The sequence below is a fragment of the Eschrichtius robustus genome, chromosome 8 (genome assembly GCF_028021215.1).
Source record: "Eschrichtius robustus isolate mEscRob2 chromosome 8, mEscRob2.pri, whole genome shotgun sequence".
Classification (NCBI taxonomy): Eukaryota; Metazoa; Chordata; class Mammalia; order Artiodactyla; family Eschrichtiidae; genus Eschrichtius; species Eschrichtius robustus.
The window spans coordinates 58,682,481-58,707,117 of NC_090831.1; the positions used below are offsets into that span (position 1 = coordinate 58,682,481).

A 24,637-nucleotide genomic window follows, 5' to 3' on the forward strand; every position below is an offset into this window, starting at 1 on the left:
ATAAGAATCTCATTACATAGTATTCTTAACTATCAATATCACAGATTTCCTTCTAGAGATAAGGACTTCTTGGCCAAAAAAAAACTTAATAGACTAAAAAAAATGGGACAAAAATACCATAAACTACAAGGGTGACAGAAAACTCCCATTACAATTTCCATTTCTTCTTGAAGTCTTTTGCAATCTTGTTCCAGCCAACGGTAATAACAACCATACTCTTTCTAGGAGTGGCACTTACAGGACGGACTTCTTGAAAGGAATTTAAGGGACTTTCTGGACACTTCAGCAAAGAGCAAGTGGAAGAACATTTTCCTCACAACTTACTGGAATGTCAAAGTTTAAAAAAAGAAGAGGAAAAAGAAGCTTTTAAAGTTGTACTTAATGAGTTTCTTACTAAAATAGTATATCCCAATTGCACTATTTTTAAAGACAGTATGCTGTAACTCTGAGAATTGTACATCTCTTTATCTTGAGAATCCAACATATTTATTGTGACTCGTTTTCCCATCAGTATTTTGAAAGTGTTATTACTATTTTTGCCCAAATGTATAAAGCAGGATATAAATACATATTTCCCTTGAAGAACTATGTAACGTCGCTAAGAATACCTATAATACTTCAAAAGGTCCCAAAATAGAAGTATGCCAGTTATTAAAAACAGTTGACTCATCAGTTCTAACAGGCTAATTCTCACCACATCTTTTGTGCTGGATATACATTAAGATTTAGAAACAACAAAATGTATATTTTTATAAATCCCCTTCAAAAATTATACTGGTGTGATTATTTTATCAGCATTATTTAAAGAATCTTAATTTCCAGGTTGATGAGAAAGCAATGTTTCTACAAAAAAAGATGAAAAATGAAGAGTAAAAAAATTCCTTTGATTTCTGTATCAGCAAACAGACATTCTGACAGTGGCTTCTAAATAAAAAGATGTCAATATCGTATTTTAAAGTAATAACATCATTTGCATAGTTCTTTACAGTTACAAAGTACTTTTAGACATATTACCATATTTTATATCATTTTCACATCAACCATGCTAATAGATACTTGTTACTCCCCTCCCTACCCTTACAGGTAAAAAAACTGATATCATATGCTTCATAATTAAAAGGAAATGAAGCAAAATCAAAGTTAAAATTGAGTGAAATGTGAATTTATAGACTATCTAAAATTGATGAATGTGGACTTAGAGATTTTTCGCATTTTAATTTTTTTTTTACATTGCAGTCTAAAACATTTTTAAATGTTCTTAATACATTCTTGATTCTCAATGGCACGATTTGATTTTAAATTAAAAATAACAAAAAGCGAGGGACAGGAAACCTTAAGAGAATATAAGTGAAGCAGCACTAAAAGGTACCTTCCATCAGAGGCATAGTTACTCTGTGTTTTAAAAAAATTATTTTTAATCTATAATGTCACTTTGTACAATTGATACTTGTATATCCACAAATATAACTTAGTTTAACCAATAATTTCCAACAGTTGAACAGTGGTAATACATACAAAGCCAAAGTTTTACTACTTGTCCCAAAATCTAGAATTAAAAAGATGTTTCTGGGACTTCCCTGGTGGCGCAGTGGTTAAGAATCTGCCTGCCAATGCAGGGGGACACAGGTTCCATCCCTGGTTCAGGAAGATCCCACATGCCACGGAGCAACTAAGCCCGTGCGCCACAACTACTTAAGCCTGCATGCCTAGAGCCCATGCTCTGCAACAAGAGAAGCCACCGCAACGAGAGGCCTGCGCACGGCAACAAAGAGTAGCCCCCGCTCACCGCAACTAGAGAAAGCCCACGCGCAGCAACGAAGACCCAACACAGCCAAAAAAATAATTAAATATATTTATATATAAAAAAAAGTTTCTATTTCTACACACTTCTGCTGTTTATTTCCACAAACACGCATAACAACTGTCCACAACGTGCTGATTTATGGCTACTTACATAATTGTGGAGTTTTGTCTTCACAGCTCTAGACTTGAGTTGCAAAGTGAATCTCAGATGGAAATATGAATTTGGCTTCCAAAATCTTACCGTCAAATACCTTTCTGAAGTTTAAACTACTCTCCTTGCCATTCAACCTTTCAATAACTGCCTAATCATGACATATTCTTCTAACATTACAAAAGCCTTGTTATCTGAACACTGTTATAAAGAAAATTAATATGCACTTCTATGTTGATACATACTAGTTTCCATTTATTACCTCTGCATTTCCAATGAGCCATATTAAACCACAGTTATCACAATAACTATAGCTGCATAACTGAAATATGGTCATTTAAAGAGCTCTCCTAAAATGTTCCAGGGATATGGATCCTCTACACATACACGCATACGGGGGTGTGTGTGTGTGTGCATCACAGGCTCCATAAGCTTCCCTTGACTCATGGACAACAAAATCAATGGACTGGCAGCCCTATTTCAGGGACAAAACTGATTCAGAATTGGGCACAAATTAAGATCATTTTTAGCTGCTTGGAAAAGAAAGAGGGGTCAGTGGGGGAATATTTGCCAATAAGAAAGGGCAATTTGTTCTTAAATCTTCCCACACTTCTTTATCTAAATGGACTACAGGGAAACAGACTATTTTCTTAGAATGGGGAAGTTTTCCCCTAGAATATTAGTCATTCTTACAGTAAGTCTGAACAAGAAAAAATAGGAAACTGACCTTCATGTGGGTAGATAAGTGAAAAAAAAGGAAAAAAAAGTTATGCTGATTGTTTATGAGTACAGATTATTAAAGCAAATACAGAATTATATCTGGCTTCAAGTAACAGTTTCAATTAATTTGTACATTAATTTGTCCATGCTGTAAAAAAATATATATGCACATTTAAGGAGATAAATACAAGCACAGCAAAAGTAAAATTGCTGCTATAAAACTTTTACCTACTGAGATCCAAGAATGGTTATTTTGGGTCAACTATATTCCTTGAGCTACCTGGATCCACAGTAAGGGGGTAAGAGTCTTTGTTTCAAAAAGGTCATCTCTAACTACAAGTTGGTCAGCTGCTTGCAAGTAAATTAGTGCTATACTATCCTGTGATATAGCACAGGGCAATAGCCCAAGGGGGTGACATCTTGCAATGCTTTAGCTTGTCTGTGCAGCCAGGGAAAGAGAGGGCACTAACACATTACACTGCCCCAGCCCATGCTACTCTCATTAACATCATTGTGGAGGTGGTTCCATAGGTCCTTGAACCATTCCACCTACATGGCCTGTTCCATAGTAATAACATGGCAAGTTAGCAGAGCTTTGCAGACCACAAAGAATTTGCACAAGGCTTATTTCCCCTGATCTTCACAACAGCCCTCTGGAGTATACTAAGTCATTTTATTCCCATTTTACAGATGAGGAATTTGAGGCTTAGGGAGCTTCGGGAATTCATTTACAGACATGCAGATGACAAATGCGAGGGCTGGCCTTCTGCCTTTTAGCCCTGTGCTCTCTTTATTGCATCACAAGGAATTACAGACCATGCTAGCAAAGCTGCTTGAATACCAAGACTCTGTCTACCTAGTCATCACAATTTCAGTACTGACTCACTAAGTACAGGTCTTTACTAAAGAACTTACCTTGCCATTGAATAGACTGAACTCAACCACAAACGATGATAAAACAAATTGAAAAGTTACAATAAATGTCTACAAGAATTCTCACAGTATAAGCTTTCAAATTTGACTAAGACTTCACCTTCCCTACCACAATCTTTATTTCGGTTTTTTAAAGCTATAGCCTGAGCTTCTTATTACAGTTTTCTTTCTTTTTTTTCCTTCTGGGCAATTGGTATTATTTTGGACAGTGTGCCAATAAGAAAGCAGAATGCTATGTAGCTAACAAAAACTATGTGTCTCTATAATCTTTCTCAGACTTAGGGCAAGTTGTAATGCACAGTTCAGTGCACAAAGCCAATCACACTCACTTGCAAGTCCTTCTCTTCTGAGATGGAGCCATTAGCCTCAAATCCTCTGTATAGTAGGCTTCGTGAGCTGATTCAATTCATAGCATCCATTGTACAATGCATTGAGTATCAGGAGGATCATCAGACCTACAGTCTCTATCTTATGCCTCAAAACCTAAAATTCTGCCATAATTTCATCTTTAGAGAAAAACGCTAGAAAATCACTCTTAACATTCTATTCAACAAACTCTATTGAGTACATACCAGATACTCTGTTACCCACGATGGAAACCTTAGATTTTATTTCAATTCTCTGTTTCTTGCATTTCCCATAGATAGTCACCAAAGCCAGAACACTGATGTCTTAAAAATATCTTTCATATCCGGGCCCTCCTTTCCCTTTCAATGAACGCTGCCTTGGCTCAAGTAATTATTTATTATTTTATTTTATTTATTTTTTTATACAGCAGGTTCTTATTAGTTATCTATTTTATACATATTAGTGTATACATGTCAATCCCAATCTCCCAATTCATCCCACCACCACCACCACCCCCCGCCACTTTCCCCCCTTGGTGTCCATACGTTCGTTCTCTACATCTGTGTCTCTATTTCTGCCCTGCAGACCGGTTCATCGGTACCATTTTTCTAGGTTCCACATATATGCGTTAATATACGATATTTGTTTTTCTCTTTCTCACTTACTTCACTCTGTATGACAGTCTCTAGATCCAGCCACGTCTCTACAAATTACCCAATTTCGTTTCTTTTTATGGCTGAGTAATATTCCATTGTATATATGCACCACATCATCTTTATCCATTCGTCTGTCGATGGGCATTTAGGTTGCTTCCATGACCTGGCTATTGTAAATAGTGCTGCAATGAACATTGGGGTGCATGTGTCTTTTTGAATTATGGTTTTCTCTGGGTATATGCACAGTAGTGGGATTGCCGGGCCATATGGTAATTCTATTTTTAGTTTTTTAAGGAACCTCCATACTGTTCTCCGTAGTGGCTGTATCAACTTACATTCCCACCAACAGTGCAAGAGGGTTCCCTTTTCTCCACACCCTCTCCAGCATTTGTTGTTTGTAGATTTTCTGATGATGCCCATTCTAACTGGTGTGAGGTGATACCTCATTGTAGTTTTGATTTGCATTTCGCTAATAATTAGTGATGTTGAGCAACTTTGCATGTGCTTCTTGGCCATCTGTATGTCTTCTTTGGAGAAATGTCTATTTAGGTCTTCTGCCCATTTTTGGATTGGGTTGTTTTTTTAACATTGAGCTGCATGAGCTGTTTATATATTTTGCAGATTAATCCTTTGTCCGTGGATTTGTTTGCAAATATTTTCTCCCATTCTGAGGGTTGTCTTTTTGTCTTGTTTATGTTTCCCTTTGCTGTGCAAAAGCTTTTAAGTTTCATTAGGTCCCATTTGTTTATTTTTGTTTTTTGTTCTAGGAGGTGGATCCAAAAAGATCTTGCTGGGATTTATGTCAAAGAGTGTTCTTCCTATGTTTTCCTCTAAGACTTTTATAGTGTCTGGTCTTACATTTAGGTCTCGAATCCATTTTGAGTTTATTTTTGTGTATGGTGTTAGGGAGTGTTCTAATTTCATTCTTTTACATGTAGCTGGCCAGTTTTCCCAGCACCACATATTGAAGAGACTGTCTTTTCTCCATTGTATATCCTTGCCTCCTTTGTCATACATTAGTTGACCATAGGTGCGTGGGTTTATCTCTGGGCTTTCTATCCTGTTCCATTGATCTATGTAACTGTTTCTGTGCCAGTACCATACTGTCTGGATTACTGTAGCTTTGTAGTATAGTCTGAAGTCAGGGAGTCTGATTCCTCCAGCTCCGTTTTTTTCCCTCAACACTGCTTTAGCTATTTGGGGTCTATTGTGTCTCCATACAAATTTTAAGATTTTTGGTTCTAGTTCTGTAAAAATTGCCACTGGTAATTTGATAGGGATTGCATTGAATGTGCAGGTTGCTTTGGGTAGTATAGTCATTTACACAATATTGATTCTTCCAATCCTAGAACATGGTATATCTCTCCATCTGTTTGTATCATCTTTGATTTCTTTCATCAGTGTCTTATAGTTTTCTGAGTACAAGTCTTTTACTTCCTTAGGTAGGTTTATTCCTAGGTATTTATTCTTTTCGTTGCAATGGTGAATGGGATTATTTCCTTAATTTCTCTTTCTGATCTTTCATTGTTAGTGTATAGGAATGCAAGAGATTTCTGGGCATTAATTTTGAATCCTACAACTTTACCAAATTCATTGATTAGCTCTAGTAGTTTTCTGGTGGCATCTTTAGGATTCTCTATGTATAGTATCATGTCATCTGCAAACAGTGACAGTTTTACTTCTTCATTTCCAATTTGTATTCTTTTATTTCTTTTTCTTCTCTGATTCCCACCATGGCTAGGACTTCGAAAACTACATTGAATAATAGTGGCAAGACTGGACATCCTTGTCTTATTCCTGATCTTAGAGGAAATGCTTTCAGGTTTGCACTGTTGAGAATCATGTTTGCTGTGGGTTTGTCATATATGGCCTTTATTATGTTGAGGTAGTTTCCCTCTATGCCCACTTTCTGGAGAGTTTTATCATAAATGGGTGTTGAATTTTGTTGAAAGCTTTTTCTGCATCTATTGAGATGATCATATGGTTTTTCTCCTTCGATTTGTTAATATGGTTTATAACATTGACTGATTTGCGTATACTGAAGAATCCTTGCATCCGTGGAATAAACCCCACTTGATCATGGTGTATGATCCTTTTAATGTGCTGTTGGATTCTGTTTACTACTATTTTGCTGAGGATTTTTGCATCTATGTTCATCAGTGATATTGGCCTATAGTTTTCTTTCTTTGTGGCATCTTTGCCTGGTTTTGGTATCAGGGTGATGGTGGCCTCACAGAATAAGTTTGGGAGTGTTCCTCCTTCGTCTATATTTTGGAAGGGTTTGAGAAGGATAGGTGTTAGCTCTTCTCTAAATGTTTGATAGAATTCGCCTGTGAAGCCATCTGGTCCTGGGCTTTTGTTTGTTGGAAGATTTTTAATCACAGTTTCAATTTCAGTGCTTGTGATTGGTCTGTTTATATTTTCTATTTCTTCCTGGTTCAGTCTCAGAAGGTTGTGCTTTTCTAAGAATTTGTCCATTATTTCCAGCTTGTCCATCTTATTGGCATATAGTTGCTTGTAATAATCTCTCATGATCCTTTGTATTTCTGCAGTGTCAGTTGTTATGTCTCCTTTTTCATTTCTAATTCTATTGATTTGAGTCTTCTCCCTCTTCTTCTTGATGAGTCTGGCTAATGGTTTATCAATTTTGTTTATCTTCTCAAAGAACCAGCTTTAATTTTATTGATCTATGCTATTGTTTTCTTCATTTCTTTTTGATTTATTTCTGATCTGATCTTTATGATTTCTTTCCTTCTGCTAACTTTGGGGGATTTTTTATTCTTCTTTCTCTAATTGCTTTAGGTGTAAGGTTAGGTTGTTTATTTGAAATGTTTCTTGTTTCCTGAGGTAGGATTGTATTGCTATAAACTTCCCTCTTAGAACTGCTTTTGCTGCATCCCATAGGTTTGGGGTCATCGTGTTTTCATTGTCATTTGTTTCTAGGAATTTTTTGATTTCCTCTTTGATTTCTTCAGTGATCTCTTGGTTATTTAGTAGCGTATTGTTTAGCTTCCATGTGTTTGTATTTTTTCAGATTTTTTTCCTGTAATTGCTATCTAGTCTTATAGTGTTGTGATCAGAAAAGATACTTGATATGATTTCAATTTTCTTAAATCTACCAGGGCTTGATTTGTGACCCGAGATATGATTTATCCTGGAGAATGTTCCATGAGCACTTGAGAAGAAAGTGTATTCTGTTGCTTTTGGATGGAGGTCCTAAAATATCAATTAAGTCCATCTTGTTTAATGTGTCATTTAAAGCTTGTGTTTCCTTATTTATTTTCGTTTTTCATGATCTGTCCATTGGTGAAAGTCGGGTGTTAAAGTCTCCTACTATGATTGTGTTACTGGCGATTTTCCCTTTTATGGCTGTTACCATTTGCCTTAGGTATTGAGGTGCTCCTATGTTGGATGCATAAATATTTACAATTGTTTTATCTTCTTCTTGGATTGATCCCTTGATCATTATGTAGTGTCCTTCTTTGTCTCTTGTAATAGTCTTTGTTTTATAGTCTATTTTGTCTGATATGAGAATTGCTACTCCAGCTTTCATTTCCATTTGCATGGAATATCTTTTTCCATCCCCTTACTTTCAGTCTGTATGTGTCCCTAGGTCTGAAGTGGGTCTCTTGTAGACAGCACATATATGGGTCTTGTTTTTGTATCCATTCAGCAAGCCTGTGTCTTTTGGCTGAAGCATTTAATCCATTCACGTTTAAGGTAATTATTGATATGCATGTTCCTATTACCATTTTCTTAATTGTTTGGGGTTTGTTTTTGTAGGTCCTTTTCTTCTCTTGTGTTTCCCACTTAGAGAAGTTCCTTTAGCATTTGTTGTAGAGCTGGTTTGGTGGTGCTGAATTCTCTTAGCTTTTGCTTGTCTGTAAAGCTTTTGATTTCTCCATCAAATCTGAATGAGATCCTTGCGGGTAAAGTAATCTTGGTTGTAGGTTCTTCCCTTTCATCACTTTAAATATGTCATGCCACTCCCTTCTGGCTTGTAGAGTTTCTGCTGAGAAATCAGCTGTTAACCTTATGGGAGTTCCCTTGTATGTTATTTGTTGTTTTTCCCTTGCTGCTTTCAATAATTTTTCTTTGTCTTTAATTTTTGCCAGTTTGATTACTATGTGTCTCGGTGTGTTTCTCCTTGTGTTTTTCCTGTATGGGACTCTCTGAGCTTCCTGGACTTGGGTGGCTATTTCCTTTCCCATGTTAGGGAAGTTTTTGACTATAATCTCTTCCAATTTTTTCTCGGGTCCTTTCTCTCTCTCTTCTCCTTCTGGGACCCGTATAATGAGAATGTTATTTCGTTTAATATTGTCCCAGAGGTTTCTTAGGCTGTCTTAATTTCTTTTCATTCTTTTTTCTTTATTCTGTTCCACAGCAGTGAATTCCACCATTCTGTCTTCCAGGTCACTCATCTGTTCTTCTGTCTCAGTTATTCTGCTATTGATTCCTTCTAGTGTATTTTTCATTTCAGTTATTGTATTGCTCATCTCTGTTTATTTGTACTTTAATTCTTCTAGGTGTTTGTTCTTTAATTCTTCTAGGTCTTTGTTAAACATTTCTTGCATCTTCTCCATCTTTGCCTCCATTGTTTTTCCTAGGTCCTGGATCATCTTCACTATCATTATTCTGAATTCTTTTTCTGGAAGGTTGCCTATCTCCACTTCATTTAGTTGTTTTTCTGGGGTTTTATCTTGTTCCTTCATCTGGTACAAAGTCCTCTACCTTTTCATTTTGTCTATCTTTCTGTGAATGTAGTTTTCCTTCCACAGGCTGCAGAATTATAGTTCGTCTTGCTTCTGCTGTCTGTCCTCTGGTGGATGAGGCTATCTAAGAGGCTTGTGAGTAATTATTTATTATTGATTGCATTCTTTATCTAGCCTTCTGTCTGGTATCCCTGCCTCCAAGGAATGTCTGAATGAATGAATGAATGAATGAGTAAATAAAATGTGGTGACCTATAAACTCCATAGTTGGCGTTCAACTTCCTTCATAATTTGTTTCCTCTAACTCCACTTTCTCTCCTTCCTTCTTTTCCTCACACATAACTCCTATGGTTCCAGACAATCTGTCATTACTCCTAGGGTGATATTCAACATTGCTAACTACTGCTGAGGCAGAGGCACTGACAAATCAGAATGAACACTTGTATGAGCATCTGTGTGGCTGTACTAAATCACATAAGCTGACTGTGGGCTTAATTACTTCTGTATAGTATCACTCACATTCACATTTCCATGATTTTGTGCCTCCTTCCCCAAAGGATACTATCATCTCTTCTCTACCTCCCAGCTCAAATTCTTTAAGGCTATGTTCAAATGAGAATTTTTAACCAATCGCTCCAAGTAAAAGGTCAGCTTCTTCATCTATGTTCCCACTGTGTCTTGTACCATACCTATAATAACACCCTTTATGGTAGATAATAATAGCATCTCTTACATTAGTGAAGTACTTTTATCCACCATGAGACTACGTTCCTCGGTTCAGGGATTGCACTATCCCATCTCAGCAATCCCCACACCTACCACCATGCCTGGTACATTTAGGTACACAATAATTCTTAAAGGGAAAGGGCTAAACTAATGAATCTGTACTTGCCTAACTTTGGGGCAGAATCATTTATCTGATTTGTTAGTATAAAGTTCTGAAGGACTAGAACACAGTCCTTTGACTTACATCAAAGAAAGAAAGAAAAATACTCTAGAGCGTGGACCACCATCTAGAAAGAGTAGACCCAGACAAGGTGTGTGCCTTCATGAATTAGGGTAAGACATGAGACACCCAAAAACAAATTTGCCTATGAATTATGTTGTCTGAGACACTATCATTACCAAGGCTTTTCAACAGAAGTGATTTCTCATATCATAGGAAAGGTTCAGCTTCTCATCTTATTAGCATCAGGTTTTTCTCTGTTGAAGGAAATCCATTTCTTTGTTAGACAAGCTCTACAAACTCACAATTCCATCAAAATAATCAAACTACTATTCAGCAAGACACAGGAGAATGGGATATAGAGATTTAAGGATACTTGTTCCCCTTCAACTGCAGTAGCAGAAGCAGGACTGCAAAAATAATGCTAATGACAACACTTAAGTTATCTTAAACAAGAGGACCCTGAGGACCCTGGGGACTCTGGAGACTGGAAAACTAGTTGACAAGCACTCTCAGAGTACAAGTAAGAACAGAAAGGTCACTGGAGGGCCATACAGCTCACATACACTCTCTGTGCTGACATTTTAAAAGCAAATAAGAAGTTCTATTCTAAGATTTTTAGGAGAACCATTTAAGCACAGGCTACATTGTAGGTGCAACACAGAGCAGGCAATGCAGTTTGTAAGGTTAGTTATGCAAATATTTTGCATATTTAAAATAGGACCCTGGTGGCGCAGTGGTTAAGAATCCACTTGCCAATACAGGGGACACGGGTTCCATCCCTGGTCCGGGAAGATCCTATGTGCCGAGGAGCAACTAGGCCCATGCGCCACAACTACTGAGCCTGCGCTCTAGAGCCCACCTGCTGCAACTAGAGAAAGCCCACGTACAGCAAAGAAGACCCAACACAGCCAAAAATAAATAAATATATAAATAATTTTTTTAATTTAATAAAAAATAAATAAATAAAATAGAACTTGGTAGCCTATACTATAAATATAACTCAGTAGTAATATCTAAAAATATATATAACACAATCAGAAATGGTCTGCTGTATATTTCATTTTATAAGAAGAAATTCTGCCAACTTCAGAACCTGCACTAATAAAGACTGGCCTTTTCTCAGTAAGCCTTGACTTTAAAAACACGGGGCTTGGGACTTCCCTGGTGGTCCAGTGGTTAAAAAACTCTGCACTCCCAATGCAGGGGGCCCAGGTTCGATCCCTGAACAGGGAACTAGATCCCACATGCATGCCACAACTAAAGATCCCACACGTGGCGGTGAAGATCCCGTATGCTGCAACTAAGACCCAGCACGGCCAAAATAATAAATAAATATAAACAAACAAACAAACAAACAAAAAACACGGGGCTTAGTCCCACAGTATCCAGCACCCAAATCATATGCCAAGCAGATTCTATGAAGACCATTTCATCCAAAAGCCTTCCTGCACAGATTTTTATGGGATCATCTTTGAAGGCCCCTACCTGCAACTTCCCTCCTTGGACAATAGGGAACAGGAAGTCACAGCCACCATTATCATCAGAGTGAGTTTAAAACGAGAATCACAATGCCTAGAAACTGCAGGACATACAAGGCTCCTCTTCAGTCATGGCAAAGGGGCTGTTAAAAAAAGCTTTGTCTACCTGTAAATACACACGAGACAGAAGTCCAAAATAGAATTGAGAAAAGGAAGTAACAGTCGAAGTGAAGGAACTTGCAACAGACAACCTCTGATACCTGTGCAGCAGGAGGGCTTTGTAATCTGTACACTATAACCTTCCCTACAGAAAACTTGCCCGATCAAGCATGCTTTAAAGAACCTGGCTCCCAGCCTACTACCTTGCCAGTGTGAAGGCACAGGTCATGATCAGCTAGCCAAATACAAAGGACCTTTATCCATCATTGCAATTTAGATCGACATGGTTCTTTCTTTCAAACTTCAATACTGAATACATTTAAATTTTTTTCTGTGATTTTTTTAATGCTGCAATCTACCTCCTGAAGATCTGAAGTGACCATGTAAAATGTCTCACTAACTGGGTGATCTGGTAGTCAATTAACCTCTCTGAGCCTCAGTTGCTTAAACATGAATTATTTAACTTACCACGTCACCGTGAGGCTTGGAGAAAATAAATGTAAAGTAATTGGTAAGGAGTAGGTGCTCAAAAATGTTGGCTATTGGGCTTCCCTGGTGGCGCAGCGGTTGAGAATCTGCCTGCCAATGCAGGGGACACGAGTTCGAGCCCTGGTCTGGGAAGATCCCACATGCCGCGGAGCAACTAGGCCTGTGAGCCACAATTACTGAGCCTGTGCGTCTGGAGCCTGTGCTCCGCAACAAGAGAGGCCGCGATAATGGGGGGCCTGCACACTGCGATGAAGAGTGGCCCCCACTTGCCGCAACTAGAGAAAGCCCTCGCACAGAAACGAAGACCCAACACAGCCATAAGTAAATAAATAAATAAATAAATAAATAATTTTTAAAAAATGTTGGCTATTATTATCATTATTAGTATAGAAATTGTGTTTTACTTCAGGCCAAGTTTCATCCCAGGAGAAAACAGTGACACGCAGTGCCTCTCACCCTGGAACCGAGTTCTGCAGCACAGCTATTAATGTTTCTTACTCCACTAGGGTTACAACAGGGATCTAATTACTAAAGCTTTTTTCCTTTCTTTGCTTTTTTCTTTTAGGAGGCAAATGTGTGCTCTAAGGAAAAATACCGTGCTATCATTTGCTTGTGAATATATCATGTTTACCCTAATCTTTCACTGATATTACTATGTATTTATATTTATATATATATAAAACTTTTTAAAATCCACTTGGGTATTGATAGAAAGGAAAACATTACAATATCACGAACAGTAAGTTAAGAACAACTATCATTTCGTAGAAATTTAAAGAAAAACATGAAGTATATTCCCTGGGTACCATATAAATCCTTCTTTAAAGAACTTTTCTATTGTTTTAACAAATCACCTTGGGAATTTCAGTAGACCTAAGGCCTCTCTCTATTCTGGGCAGGATTTCACTGGTCATGTTACTCACTGCTCTATCTACTGCTAATGTTCAGTCCAATTTTGAGCCAGCCAAGACACATCTTCACACATGGACAGATAAGCACCTCAGGTGAAGAAATGACAGCAGCAGAATGTCCACATGTTAAAGAAGGAAAACAGAATAAGCCTTGAGTCACCAGGGCCACTCAAAAAATGTGAGGTACATGGAACCCCTCCCCAACCAACACCTATGTTGTCATTGATTCCTTTTATTCCCATCCCCCTATCTTTGATCCTTTCTTCCACTAGGCTTCTCCAAGATCTCCTCCAATTGAATAGGTCATTTTCTTCTTTGACCCCTTTCCAAAGAACCCACTTTCTTTCACTAATGAGTTGAATCAACCTCCTATCTCCCACCTTTATCTTCTTCCCATCCCTTCCCAAAAATCTTAGGTACTGTATACCTAAGATTTATCTCAATTCCACTCCTCTCTGGTTCTTTTCTTACTTATGCTTTTCCTTTTTCTACAGAGGCTTCCTCTGAACAAATACCGGTATTTTAGAATACACCTAAATTTCCAGAATACAATGATATGGAAAAAATGAATCATCATATCAGATATCTTGTTCTTTGGTCTTCACCCTACCAATTAGTATTGACTTTTCTAACTTGCACAAACTTTACATTCAAGTTAAGATCCACCCAGGTTCAAGCTATGAAACTTTGTGGGCTATATTTAGCACAGCAGCAACAGTTTTAACAGTGCTTGAATTTAGCACGTATTTATTGAGCGCTTACTATGAACGTTCAGTACAGAGCTGAGAGGGTAGCTCAGACAATTGCTGCCTCACAGATTTCACATCAGGTATTTCTCAGAGTATGGTCTAAGGACTCCCCTAAAAATACAGATGAAGACACTTGGAACTTATCTAGGACCTGCTATATCAGAATCTGTGTGACAAGGGTCCAGAAACAGCATTTTTAACAAATTTTCACAATGATTCTTAAGTGAGCTAGAGTGTGAGAACCACTGGAGAAATAACATACATGTATGAACAATTAAGAAACAACAAAACATAGAGAGAAAAATATCACAATGAAAACAGGATTTGGAGTCTGACAGACCATAAAGAAAATTCCACCTCTCCAATTTCTTGCTATATTTTTATGGGCAAATTCCTCTACCACTCTGACCTTCCTCAACAGTAGCTGGCTCTAATAACGACTTGTAGGATCACTAGGGACAAATGACAATATATTTAAAATACTTAGCATAATGCTCAATAAACGTGAGATATCATTATGAAAGTCAAGGCCTCTGTGTTAACCAAATGCCCCTGGAATTGTGAAACACTGCAGCCCCAATAGGCATTATTTCTTAAAAGGAATAGGACAGCATAAGCACTATAGGAATTTGGAAAAGGGACTTTTCACTGTAATTAGAGGTAGAAGGAAAGGTGCCCTGGAAGAGCTGGCATGCAGCTTTCAGATACTGAATTTTATTCAAACATTCATGGTTGGCAAAAATGTCCTCATTTCCCAGGGTTCTTCAAGCCTTTACTTAATGAACTGTAAAGTTTCAAGAAACAATTTTAAAGTTACCTTGCTGTGACGTTCAACTATTCCATGACTGTAATGATCTATTTTTGTATTCCCATATCATAAAATATTTTCAGTGTTAAAATTATCCTCAAAATTTCTCAACTTCTGTGCTAGTAACAGGATGTCGGTAGTTTGTTTTATGTAGCACCTTGTATTCCCGACAAGATGGTAGAATTTTATACAGACTGCTTCTCAAGCATACCATGTTGTTGATATACAGAATGACAGTGCTGACCTCCTGCAGGGAGGGGGACTCTTTGGGTTACTATACTATTATTACTGATGGGTTGCAGCTTTTCTATCATCGCTTAGAATCACCTTATGAACAATGTCCACTGAAGGTCATGAAGGTCAGGAAGATGAAGATTCACCTGCTCCAGGAAGCTAATTGGCTCATGATGGAATCAAGCCTCTTGATCCCATTAGTAAAACACACTAATCAATTAGGCTAACTCAGAGCCAAACCTATTAAACCTCATTATTCCTGTGAAGAATAAAGAGCAACTATTACTCCCTTTCAAAAAATGGAGAGAAGTTTCAAATTATAAAACCTGCAAAAAAAAGATAACAACAATTACTGAATATATAAATACAGTCTCAGAACTCAAACAAAGCACTCAATCCACAGGACACTTATTCCCTCTGAGTGAGAAGGCCTCCTCTGAAACTGAGTATCTGAATAAAAACAAAGGGGCTAAAACAAATAATTTTATCGCATGCAACTTCTATTAATGTCATATAGGGGAAGAAATACAGTCTTTGCTTTCATATTCCAGTTCTGTAGGAAAAAATAAGCATATATATATATATATATATATATATATATACACACATTAAAATAGACTGAGACAGATCAAGACATATAAATAGGTCAATGCAACATCTGTAGCAGTCCTTAAGATTGTATTAAAGTCCTCGCTGTTTATCAAGTTGGTAAATCATATCGGCTCCTATGTATTTAAATTGCCAGTTGCTGGGCAACCAGAGCTCTGTCAACTGTCACTCACTTTTAAGTACCTCTGCAACACTCCTTTAAGAAAAAAAATAGTGAAAAATTCTTGAGACGCTTACTTTGGGCATAAGAAATGCACTTAATTTTATTGTTGAGCTTAAAGAGTCTAAGAATTGAGTGATATTGTGAAAATAAACATGTTTAATGAGTTGGAGAAGGGGCAGTGTGTGATATACATAGTGAGGTGGGTGAGTACCCAGACAGAAATGTTGAGGGACTTTGCTAAAGTAAGTTTCCCTTTTGGAACCTGGTCCACAGTAGAGGCATGTTTGTGATACAGGCCTTGCAAAAGAAAATATGTACTCTGGGGGAAATAGGTGATTCTCAACAAAACTGATGTCTAGTTATTTTTATATTCACACGCTCATCACTGAAGGATGAATAAGTGTTACAGTCACAGTAACTAACTATTCCTTGCTTCTGATACTGCCCTTTTTTTTCCTGGATAGTTAGAAACAAAGTGATTTGCTGTTGTCTCACGAAAATTTCTACCTTGCAAATGTTGTTTTATTTTCTTGGATGTAAATCAGCATCCATTATTTACTCAGTCTAAGAGTTAAGTTATCTACCAGTAGTATAAAACTCTTCAAGGTAAGTAAGGCAGTTTCCTCAGTCATGAAGATAATATAATGCTGTATATACGCAGTTCACTCTGTCAATGCAAGTATTTCTAGAATTGCCACTCCTTGCCTCTCTGGGCCTCAGGTTTGGACCAGATCACCTCTAAAGTTCTTCCTAGAAAAAACACTTCATAAACCATCAACCTTTAAATTATATAGTTCTCAGTTGCAGTCTATATAAAATTGAGCCAACTCAATAAATCATACTTGCTTGTGTTGCTACATCTCACAAACACGGATAGAAACATATACATCTACAAAGAAAAGTATTAAAATGTATAATTTGCTCTGTTGCACATTTAAAAAATAAAGAGGGATATCTTTATGACTTCAAGTAGGATATTCTTTCTTAAACAAGACATAATTTGTCTACTTTGAAATTTAAAACTGTGCAATAAAACAAACTCTTAAAAAGTGTAACGATAAATCACACTGAGGAGAAAAAATTGCAATGCAAATAACCAACAAAGAATTAGTAATGGGAATATTAAAAGAACATCTATAAATTAGTAAGAAAACAAAAATAAACCAAAAAAGAACAATTTAGAAATAGAAAAGAAATGGGCAATAAACTGAAAGTAAAACTTTAGCAGCCAATAATTATATGAAAAGACATTCAGTGAGATACCAATCACATCCATCAGACTGGATATCATCTTAAAATCTTAAAACCCTAGTGTTGGTAAGTATACGGAACAACTAAAATTCTCGCACACATAGAGACAGTGCAAATGCACACATCACTTAGAAGAGCAATCTAGTGGTAACGTTCTTTAAAGCACAGGAAGCTCAGCTCCGTGCTCTGTGGCAACCTAGATGGGTGGGATGGGGGTGGGGTGGGAGGGAGGTCCAAGACAGAGGGGATGTATGTATACATATAGCTACTTCACTTCATGGTACAGCAGAAACTAACACAACATTGTAAAGCAACTATACTCTAATAAAAAATAAAATAAAATAAAAAATAAAATTATTTTGTCAAGTGGAAGATTTATAATACCTGAAGCAGAAGACAGAATAATGGCCTCCCCAAAGATGTTCATGACCTAATCCCCAGAACTTGTAAACATGTTACCTTACTCAGCAAAGGGGAATTAAGGTTGCAGATAGAATTGTGTTAATAAATGACCTTAAAATAGAGAGATTTTCCTGGATTATTCAGGTGGGTCCCATGTATTCACAGGTGTTCTTAAAAGTGGAGGACAAGCAGAAGAGAGTCAGATGGAGATGTGACAGTGGAATAATAGAGAGATACAGCATTGTTGACTCTGAAGACAGAGGAATGAGGCCACAATCCAAAGAATGTTGGCGCTCTCTAGAAGCTGTAAAAGCTAGGAAACAAATTCTCCCCTAGAGGTTCTGTAAGAAACACAGCTCTGCCAACACCTGGATTTTGGCCCACTGAGACCCATATCAGACTTCTAATCTCAATAACTGTAAGATAATAAATTTGTGTTATTTTAAGCCAGCAGGTTTGGGGTAATTTGTTTCAACAGCAATAGAAAACTAATAAATAACCCAGCAATTCTACTTCTAGGGAAATTCCCCCACATGTCTTCTTGGACAAAATTACAAGAATGTTCATTGCAAGATTATTTAGAACAGAAATTTTGAAACAGTCTAAATGTTCATCAACAGGAGAATGGATATATAAGCAAGCACTGTGATAATTTATATAACAGAATACTACACAGTAATTAATACAAAGGACATAGAGCTATATAAATCAACATGGATACATCTTAAAACTTACGGTAAATTAATAAAATAATAAACTAAAGCACGGTTTGTATAAAATACCATGTGTATATGGTTCAAAAACATACAAAATGATATGATGATATCTGAATAAACATACAGTAGTTAAAGAATAAATAAATGGATGGGAATGATAAACATCATACTCAGGACAGTGGCTACCTCTGTGGAGTGAATTGGACAGAGTGCTTCAAGCACGTCTTGGATGCTTTATTTTGTAAAACAAAAACAAAAGTCCTAAGATAAATAAGACAAAACACAAAGGTCTGAAAATTATATAGTTAATAGATGACTATTAAATGTATTATCCATATTTTCTGTATTACTGAAATATTTCATAATTCTAAAAAACATATGTTCCAATGATGTCTTTTCCATGTGTCCAATGGCAAACAGAGACACTTCATCCCTATTAACTTGCCAATTAAAAGACAAAAATACCAAAAAGCAAATATCAATATTTGACCCAATTTTTGTAACCTTCCAAATGTACGATGAAGCAAGCAAATTTTTATTTTTCCTTTTATTTTAAGCAATTTCATTTTAACATCTGAAAGCCAAGAATTCACACTGGGAGGATTTCTTCTGTGTCTCCAAATAGGCACATGCAGGTGTGAAGAGGTCTATTTGTAAATGGGTATTTATGAAACGGACCATAATAAGTATGCTTTCACCTTTCAGACAAAAAATTGAGATGGTTCATTTAGAAATACAGTGTTGAAATAAATTGTTAAATGACAAAATAACATTCTACTTATCATTGTCAAAACCCTCCATCAATTAGGATAAAGAAGCCAATTAGCTAAAGACACAAATATTGAGGAAAAAATATAAATTTACTTCTGTGGTTTAATATTTTTCCTTTATTATTTATACTGCTATCACACATGTTTCAATTGCTATTCTTCTCTTTTTTAAGTGTCAATGTCTGTCTAATGCCTTGAGGGCATTATCAGAAGATTAGGAAATTACCATTATTCTTCTTGGGAAAATGTAAAAAATGAGGGGGGTTTCCACTTTGACTGCTTTTCCTCCTGAACTGGAAAACTTTAACTCTTCTTCTAGGAAGGATGCATAACTTAAAACACTGGCACTAAATTGTTTTTGCTAGAAGAAAAAAATAAGCACAAGAATAATCTAAGAATAATGTATAACTTAAATAACTTAAATATATGACAGGTAAAAATAGAAGTACTGTATTGCTACCCATTGTTATTCAAATAAAGCTTACTTAATCTCTTAAACAAGCCAAGGTCCCTTTCTTTTAAGCCTGAGAAAACTAAGTTATATTTAGTTCTGGGTGGCACACAATTTAATACCTGTGCCTGCCAAAATACCAACCACAACATAAAAGGCAATAATAGCAGCTCTAAAGAAAAACAGTTGTTTTCCTGATCTAGCCAAGCCCGAGTCCAAGTAAATTTATGCTTCAATCAATAATTCTGAGGATCAAAAATGAAGGCTTGTCATATTATTATGCCTAAAATAAAAGATAAACATACTATTCCAGTTTATTTTATTTGATATTTTTTTCTTTCCCGTTCCTTTTTCTCCAACCATGCAGCATGAAGACCCTGTGTTTGGTGAATCAACATTCCTACATATTTTCTACATGCCTCTTCTCCAGAGAAATGTCATTTCCATCCACTTCTTCTGAGGGGTCTTCCTTCTCTGGCTAGGATTGTTTCCTCTTTGAACACCTACTTCTATTCATTCTAAGTCAAGCGCCTTAAACTTAATGCAACAAGTGTCTCTGAATCCATCTTGGCTGCTCTTCTCTCCTTTAGAGGAAATTCCCCACTGACCTCTGACGGATCACCTCTACCTGAACACAACCCCTATGAAAGGCTCACCAAATCCATTCTATTGATGAGTAAATGATAAGCATTTAAAAGATCTTCTCTACATTAAGTTGAGGTATACCTCTGTAAGTTCTATTTATTGGTTTCTTTCTTTCAGTCTTCTGTGGGTGATCCAGAATCCCTTTGTTATGTTATATAGTCACTCAATTATTTGAATGCTATCAAGTTTCTTTCAAATCTTAATTAAATGCCCTCTGTTCATTCAAATAAGCCTTTAACCTTAATACCTTTAGCCCCATAAATATGCACAGCTCTCATCACCAGCTGGTGTTAACCTAAGTTATGATTAGCATATGCCTACATAACATATTGGCAAATGTGAAATAGCACAGCCTTCACCAGCTCAGTCAATCTAAAATACTACCACATCCAATCCCGTCACATCACCCTGGTTTATTACTTAAAATTATTTATCTCCATGTGAAATTATCTTGCTTATTCGCTGCTTCCCCTTGAGTGTGTATCTCCTACTGTCAGATTATAAACTCCAGATTACAAACTCCATGAAAGTAAAGATGAGGTCTAATTCACAGGAACCAGAAAAAAGTGCCTGGCATATGATAGATAGTCCACATATATTACTGACTGTTCAAATAAAATCCACCTGAAATCTGCTTCTCAACAATTTTCACCTGACATATATATTCAGGATCACTTAATGACCTAAATTTTACAATGCCTAAGCGCTAGTCACAAATTGTGGAAACACAAAAGGAGTGAAACTTAGTCTTCGTGAACAGGGAGAGTTCCCAGAGTTGGTGAGGACAAGCTAAGTTCTGAAGGAGGAACAGGAAGATGCCACTCAAAACACTTATTTATAATAAACACACAGTACTGCAGTGTTTTTCTGTTTCATTTTTTTAGACTTCAAGGAGGTTAGGAGAAAGGCATCACAGGTACAAGGAACAGAATTATGAACATCATGGAAGAAAAGGATGATCTAGTAACTGCTGGTCGACTGCCTGGGGTGATGGCTGAGGAGAAGATGAGGAGGGGAAGGGCAAGGAGAGAGACTGGGGAGTTATAAGGGCAGATCATGAAAAGGACGGCAGTGGGAGCCTCTGAAAGGATTTAAACAAGAGTAGGACCTAACAGGGTTAACGGTTAGACAAAAAGAATTTGCTAGTCTTAGAATGGTTCATACTTCAAAGGAGGGGATGACCAGGAGCAGGAAGACTGGTAAGAAGCTGCTGCAGGATCCCAAATAAGAGATGAAGGGAGACTGAGATAACGGGAGTGGGGTTGGACCAGAGAGAATGGAGCACAGGGGTACTCAGGGAGGTAGGACCAGTAGTGCCAAACGATGAAGGGATGAGTGAAAGGAGAAGTCAAAGATGACCCCCAAGGTTTCTGATTTGGTGAACCAGAAGGAGGTCCCTATCACAGAAATCAGTAACAAGGAATGAAGAAAGGTAACTAGAAGCCTTTACTTTCCCTGAATTGAGGAAAGGAAATACATCAATATGTTAATGGTTCCCTCTGAAAACTGGTATTTAAGGTGATTTTATCTCCTTTAGCCTTTTTCTTAATTTCCAAATTTTCTAAAATAAAACATGTATTATTCATAATCAGAAAATATTTTTATTCCCAAATTTTTTCAATAAAATTGCTTTTATTGTTTTGTGTATTTACTTCCCACTGAAGAGTCTGAAAGTCATTAAAATCAAAACTAGGTGTGATACGTAGATAGATTTAGGGGGTTGGAGAGGGATTTTTTTTGCATAAATGTAGCCAGCAATAGAAGACTCTGAGACTATCAGGTGATCCATGTCAACTTGGGCTTTTTTCTCCTTCTAATGAGGTTATCTACCACATGCCACAGAAAATTTTGTGTAATGTCTACTGTGAACATATGTCATGCCCAGCCATACTCTGCACCAAATTAATAGGTAAAATAAAAGGGGCATTCACTTCCTATAAACTAATTAAGTTGCTTTCAATTTTTACTTAATTACAGCAACTCATCTTAGTTACATACTTAACATCTTGACATGGTAATTCAAAAGGATTCTGCCATTCCTGTCAATAAACAGAACGTATATAACATGCAATCTTCATAAACAGAATGATCACAAGCATCATATATAGTTTTCTCAAAAATGTCCTAATGTAGTCAGTTGTATGGTAAGGGTTAACAAGTAGCATAACTCCATCTCCTGATTTCTTTGGGGAATTTTTTTTCTAGGTTTTGGAAAGAATTATTATTAGTGTTTGTCAAAAAATGCAAATATGCCACTGTAAAGATTTATTCATTCAACAATAGGCCTAGGTGCATGGAACACACCAGTTTACAAAAGATGAGGGGAATAAAACTCCCTGCCTTCATGCTTACATTTGGGTGAGAAAGCAGCAGTGGGCAGAGTTTTGGAAGTCTCTCCATGAGATTACTATAAATCTAAAGTGGTTCAAAACCTATGGGTTCCAAAGAGTGGGACTGAAGGACCCTGGTGGGACTGAATGGACCTAACAGCTAAATCCAGTGCTTCAGTGTATGCTGCTGATGTAATGGAAGATTTTTAGGGAAAAGGCCCCCTCAGCTTGGTGTAATGTGTGCTGCTATGGGATTACTCCACAGACTTGGGAGCAGAAAGAGCTGGAATCACAAAATGTGTACATAAAGTTGCCTACTCTTGACCTGCCAAACCCTCTGGGAGGGGGCTTGACTGAGTTCCACTTCAGGGAAGTAAAAGTTTGCAGCTCTCTGGGGTTGAGATGAGGGGTCTGGGAGAGGGCAAGCTGGGTGCTATTACACTGACCTGAGATGAGCTGATCCCAGGAAGGACAAAACGACATGGCCAAGTGTCACTTCTGCTTGAAGTAGAGGAACAGCTAGGGAACGAACAGAACTCTGACTAATTCCCTTGCACGATGACGATGGGACAACAAAATTCTATGTGACGATGCTGACCTCATCCCAGTAACAACAGAACAGATGTTTCTCTAACAAGTTGGGGCAGTGCATAAGACTCCAGTGCACTTAATCTTCAAACATGTATTTTTTCGGTAGGGAGAAGGACTTCATGGATAAGAATGAGAATTGCCAGAGCGGGTAGGAAGGATGAATAGAAGTGAGGGGTCCCCCACAGGGGATTGCTCTAGTTGATTATTTTGGAAGCAACTTATATTTTAAGGGTAGAGTTTCATTGGGTCGTATTAAGTTACTTCTTTAGGCCAAACAAAGACACTTCTAATCCCTTCAATATCCCCTAAAATATGCGTGCGGAAATGGGTAAGACCCTTGGAGGTACGGGTTCTGCATTATCCTGAGACAATAAAGGACTAGTATCAATTCATTAAATTAAGAACCCAAGGACTTGTCAAGGGAAATCAGGAGTCAATGAACTGATAGGGTGTTGTAGGCCTTATCCAATATTTGCCTCCTGTATTCCCAACTCTCCTTACACAGATATTTACAAATATCCTATGATATCACTTATATGTGGAATCTAAAAAAAAAAAATGATATAAATGAACTTATTTACAAAACAGAAACAGACTCACAGAGTTAGAGAACAAACTTATGGTTACCGAGGGGAAGAGTGGCAGGGGAGGGATAGATTGGGAGTTTGGGATTGACATGTACACACTGCTATATTTAAAATAGATAAACAACAAGGACCTACTGTATAGCCCAGGGAACTCTGCTCAATACTCTGTAATAACCTAAATGGGAAAAGAATTTGAAAAAGAACAGATACATGTATAACTGAATCACTCTGCTGTACACCTGAAACTAACACAACATTGTTAATCAACTATACTCCAATATAAAATAAAAATTTTTTAAAAAAGAAAATAAACTTGGAGATGCTTGATTCAACATTTAAAAATAATAAAATCTATATGGCAAATATTTTTAAAATAATATATTAAAACTTGGCCAAGACCATAGTTATTTCAACTTGGTAATAATGAAACGACACAAGTAACTAAGAAAGGATATATGAAAATCAAAGGTGTAAAAGGTGAGCTCCAGTTCCACACCATGCCTACCCCCCAGCCCCACACCATTCTGAGAGCCCTACAATAAGACGTTCCATCAGAGGATACAAGTGAGCTCAATGCGCCAGCCGTTTGACATTTTATATGATGAATGAGGCTATCTCAATATCTACACGAGTACCCTGGCGTGTTGAAAATTTGCTCTATGTATTCAGAGCTGCCCTGGACTTAATATTCCCTTCTGAATACCAAAGTTTTAAAGTATTTAGTATGCAAAATTTCCTGCCGAAACAAACCAGCAGCTCAGGAAGCAGAGCCCTGCCTGTGGGCTCTGAAGGGTTTTTAGACTGTGCACCTGGGATCAAAGGCAGGATTTTCAGATAATTTTATAGCCTTTGCTAGGGCATTCAGGAAATGTTCAAGGTTTTTAAATTTATCACCAGACGTAGGGGAAAAAGTCTTTTTTCAAATAGATAATTTTTCTGCAGTCCTGAAAGTGCCTTTTAACAAACCATAATCACCTCACTCAGATGCACTGCAGCTAGAAAGGGAACAATACAGTTTACTTT

General features: G+C 37.1%; 1 protein-coding gene across 11 annotated transcripts in view; it reads right to left on the minus strand.

Moving 5' to 3' along the window:
- Nucleotides 1-24,637, minus strand: part of HDAC9 (histone deacetylase 9) — a 1,001,951-nt gene that overhangs the window by 931,948 nt on the left and 45,366 nt on the right. The window lies entirely within an intron of this gene.